The sequence below is a fragment of the Penaeus monodon genome, chromosome 13 (assembly GCF_015228065.2).
Source record: "Penaeus monodon isolate SGIC_2016 chromosome 13, NSTDA_Pmon_1, whole genome shotgun sequence".
Lineage (NCBI taxonomy): Eukaryota > Metazoa > Arthropoda > Malacostraca > Decapoda > Penaeidae > Penaeus > Penaeus monodon.
The window spans coordinates 4,820,534-4,825,533 of record NC_051398.1 but is presented as its reverse complement, the minus strand read 5'-3'; the positions used below and the strand labels follow the sequence as shown (position 1 = coordinate 4,825,533).

Sequence of the window (5,000 nt, the reverse complement as noted above, 5' to 3'; positions counted from 1 at the left end):
GTAAATTCACGCTATCAGAAATGCATTAATGTATCGCAAAATTGAGGATAAAGTGATAAATATCACCAAAAATAAACAAGTAAACAGGTTAAAGCTAAAGGGAAGTGACGAGACTAGAATGTCAATGACACCTGACGTTTTCTTACGCTGAGGTGGAAACAACAGCTGCTCCTTGTACACGCGCTGCTGTGTGTCTTATCTGTACTTTAATATGCCTCTAGACCTGATATGGTGTTAATAGTCCTTTATGCAATCAGTGGAGAATAAGATGTACGGAGAGGGTGGGCCGTAGTTAAATGTTATTGGTTCGATGGGTGATTATCAACGATGCCCAGTTTTGGTATTAGGAAAATCGCAATTGATTTGAGTGTTTTTTTTTTTGTTTACAATCATTTCTCCGTCATGCCATCACTCCGCCATTCTCTCGCCACAACAAACGCCTATCATTCCTCCAACACTATGCCTTTCCTCCACCACACCATCATTTTGTCTTTTCTCCATCGTGACACCATCCTGGAATTTTTACCACAACCCACGACTCTGCCTATCCTCCAGAGCCGCTTCTCTACTGCAACATCAGCCCATCATCCTACCACACCACCATTCTGCCATTCCTCCATCACACAATGACCTTGCTATCCCTCCACCACACCACCATTCTGCCATTCCTCCATCACACAATGACCTTGCTATCCCTCCACCACACCACCATTCTGCCTATCCACTGCTCTACCGCAACATCACCCTACCATTCGTCCACCACAGCATCACTCTGCCATCCCTCCACCACACAGTCAACCTGTCACTCGTCCACCGCGCCACACCCTGCCCATTCGTCCCTCACGCCATCACCCTGTCACGATGTCATCCCTCCACCCCTGTGCCTCCCCCCCCCTGCCCATCCCACTCGTCCACGAGCTTTCAACAATGCAACAGAAACAAGAGACCAAAAAGGGTAATCGATTATCTTCATAAATTCAATAATCTGCCGGCGACGTCCACCACTAATAAAAAAAAAATGTAGGAGTTGATCTGAATAATTTCCATTATAGCTTCATTTTCTTATGGCACGCGCAGCCGTACCCGAAAATAATATGAACTAAAATGATAAATAAATAGATCGATCGATGACAAACGAGCTGAACAGTTGGATATCTTTGAATTTATTAAACTTTTCTCGTTTAATCTGCAGATTAAACTCGGAAATTCCGGTAATATGGACAATCAATTGTATTCTTTATGAATTCAGTCGGGGAACATTTATGAAAGTGGCATAAAATGAGCCAGAAAAACGCCTTTTACTGTTTTATACCTATTTTAATGAAAAAAATTCAAGCTATCAAACGGCTATTTACATTCCAACACTGATGAAGATTATTAAATAAATAAATAAATTTATATGTACACACGCGTGTGTGTGTGTGTGTGCGTGCGTGTGCGTGCGCATGTGTGTGTGTGTGTGTGTATTCGTGTTTGTCAGTATGTCTGCAAGTATGTATATACCCGTGCGTATCCTTTGTGTGCTTTTATCTCTGTATATCCATGAGTATAGTTACACATACAGCCTACGTATGACTGCGTGCATAGGTATGTTTACAGCTGTGCGTGTTCAAGGCCGTAAGTGTGTTCGATTGCATGAGTGTGTTTTAAAAGGACACACGCTCAAGAATTAATCCTCGTCACGGACAACACGAACGCCGCCTCACATACTGAACGCAGCTTACGCAAATAATACGAAGTTGAACGCACAGAACCACTGCGTTAAGAAGGAAACCCCACTCGTCTCAGCGCTCGACGCAGCTCTCGTGAACGACTCCCACTTGAAGATATAAATTCGTTCTTATTGAACTGCGAAGTATGGGCGGGAGTGGCTGGTATTTTCAGTTCGTAAAAGTGCTGTTGTTTTCGTTTAGTGATTTTGAAGAGTGTGGAATACGTAGTGAACTTGCTCTTACTGTGTCGTATTTTTGTGATTTTCGTTATTCGTGGATGGCGAACGGAAACGAAACTCACGAATTCATATTAGGCTATATGCCGTACTCCTGTACGTAGGTCACGAACTCGTAATATGCGATTCGTAATAAGATGCAAACGAATTCATGTCGTATAACCTTCAATTTTTTTCTCTCTCTTTTAATAATCCTCACGAATCTATTTTTTCACGCGCTTTCATAAGAAGTGCATTTATGACACTATACTATGCGTAAGAAGCAGGCTTATTTCCACTCGTACGAATACTGGCTTTATTATGAAAATGGACGCAAACCCTATGACTCTGAATGTCCTACCACATATCACATTGATACAAGATACAAAAGAGACAACCATTTATCATAAAACCCGTGTAATGTTAGCTATAAAACGCTTTACGAGTGCCACGATCGTAGAGGTAAAAAGCAGAGATCCAGCTGAAGTGTGAATCATAATAAAACACTTCGGTATTTCTCTGATTCAATAATAACACAACCTCTGATTCATACTATGCGAGGCGAAGTGTTACTATGCAATTAACCCTAGTAATTAAGCACAGTAATTAACTAATGCCCCTCTGTTATTGCCTCCGATCTTGGCTGATGAAAAGAAAACGAGCTAGACATGTTTCAAACGTGTTTGGAAAATGTGCAATGTATCTTTGTATCACAGAAGTGAGGAGAGCAATGCCCCCATCCCCTAAAACGATGCCCAGCTCGATTCTCGTACCCAACTAAACCGGTTCAATAAGTGCAGTAACCCTGTGGTTGAATCTCCCCCATGCACACGCACTTTGTCGGTGTACGTACCAATACAGCGTGCAGTGGGCATGCAAACTGCAGAAGGAGGGGGGGGGGAGACTCGTCAGACAGAAATACCCGTAGAGTAATGCCCGGGTACCAACTCATATCTCGTACCCAAACCCGTCTATTTATCAGTTCACCTTGGAGCATTTATAGGCACGATGGCACAGGAAACCGTATACTTTTTTCGACTCCAAGAAAGTAAAGTCTTCAAGACTTCCGTGTGGTAAGACATAAAACTGTCACGAAATTACTCACATCAGACGGCAATATAAGGAAATTGCTGATATGTGACGGTAATACAGCGAAAATACAGGCATTTTTGGACACTATATCAAAATTACATACATCGCTTTTGTAATCGAAGGAAATTACAGTTTCTTGTTACATTTCCGATCCATTGCCTACTGACATTACGGTCTACCGTTCGTATAACAATATCAATTTATATATCGAACTTAGCGAGCACGTGTTCTGTCTTAGTTTTAATGTTAAGAGGTCGTGTTATTTAGAAAAGTTTGCCCTTGTGAGTTTCTAGTTCATAGAAGGTAAAAGTTCAGTGTGTATGAGAACAAGATTTTTTTTTTTTTTTTTTTTTTTTGTACACGTAGAAGAATGTCTTTTTCTGGCCTTTCTTATTCTTTTTTTCTCGGACTTCTCTTTCTCTCTTCCTGCTTCTTGTCCTCCTCATCTCACTCTTCTTTCTCTTCTCGTTTTTTTTTCTTCCTATGTTCCTTCTCCTCCTCCCTCTTCCATTTCTTCTTTTTTCTTTTCTTTCCAAATTTTACTTTCTTCACATTTCCTTTCCTCCTCCTCCTCCTCCTCTTCCCCCTCCCCCTCATTCTTCTACCTAGTCATATCATTACCAACATCCGCAATATAATACAAAAAAAAAAAGTTATTTTCATGATCGTCGGTTCAATACCTCATGAATTCCGTCGATGGACTCAAGGGTCGCTTTCGTCAGCTTTACTAGACGGTGACGGATGCAAAAGTACACCGTGTGTCGAAATCAGCTGTTTACCTTTTGACTCTCAACTTGCAGATCGTCTTCTCTGCCTCCTCTAGACACAGAGAGCGGTTGGGGAGGTAAATTGTTAGCTGTTTGTTTCTTTTTTTGCAATAAAACTGTCAGAAAAAAAAGAAGTTTACACTCTACGATTACATGTAACGAAAATATTGAATTCTGTCTGTCTGTCTCTTTCTCCGTCTCTGTCTGTCTCTCTGTTTGTCTGTCCGTCCGTCTGTCTGTGTCTGTCTTTCTCTCTCTCTCTCTCTCTCTCTCTCTCCTCTCTCTCTCTCTCTCTCTCTCTCTACCTCCTTCTCTCCCTCTCTCGCTCCCTCCCTCCCTCCCTCCCTCTCTCGCCTTCCTCGATCCCTTTCCCTCTCTCTCCCTCCCTCCTTTTCTCATAATAATTTTCCGCAACCACTTCTATCACCATTCTGCAGCCAACAACAATTATCATTATCACCTTATCATCAACAGCCCCAAGGAACCAGGCGTTTGAACAGCAGGGTAAGACAGGGGACCCCCAAGATGCATGGGGTGGACGGAAGGTTGGGTTAAGAGGCCAGTGACCCTTTTTTTCTCATTAACCAAAGGGCCCTCAGCTTCGTCTGTCCTTCCCTGCTGTCACATTCATCCTATCACCACAAATCTCATTATTTTCATTATGTTCACCATCGAGATGACCGTGGCAAATTTAGCCGTGCGAATGATAGGATGTCGACCTTTCGGTAACATTGCTGTTTAAAATAATTATCAGTTATTATTAAAAGAAAAAAAAAAGATGAATATGAATAATACTAGATTTAAATTCCGTACCTAAGACGAAGAATAGAAATCAAGACACATATCTTCCTTTGTAAAACTAGGAGGAGAAGGAAGGGAAGAAAGAAAGAGAAGACAGAGAAGAGGGAGAAGAGAGTGTGGAGGATTACAAGGAAGGAGAAAAAAGAAAGAGAAGGAGAATACATAACATAATCGATCTACCAGAAAGACGCGACGGAAAAGATATCAAAATAGTACTTACGAAGACCTAATGTTCATGAAGAAGGCTTTAAGCTATAACACACGAAATATTGAGAAAAAAAGGGATTAAGAAAATTATATATCAAAGACCAAACAAGTGTGGGGTCTCTCTTCTGTTCGAACGACGTTGGCTCATACGCATGGGTTCTCTCTCTCTCTCTATATATATATATATATATATATATATATATATA

At 41.3% G+C, this 5,000-nt stretch overlaps 1 protein-coding gene across 1 annotated transcript in view; it reads right to left on the bottom strand.

Moving 5' to 3' along the window:
- Positions 1-5,000, bottom strand: part of LOC119580056 — a gene marked incomplete at its 3' end in the record, with an annotated part of 26,236 nt that overhangs the window by 20,478 nt on the left and 758 nt on the right.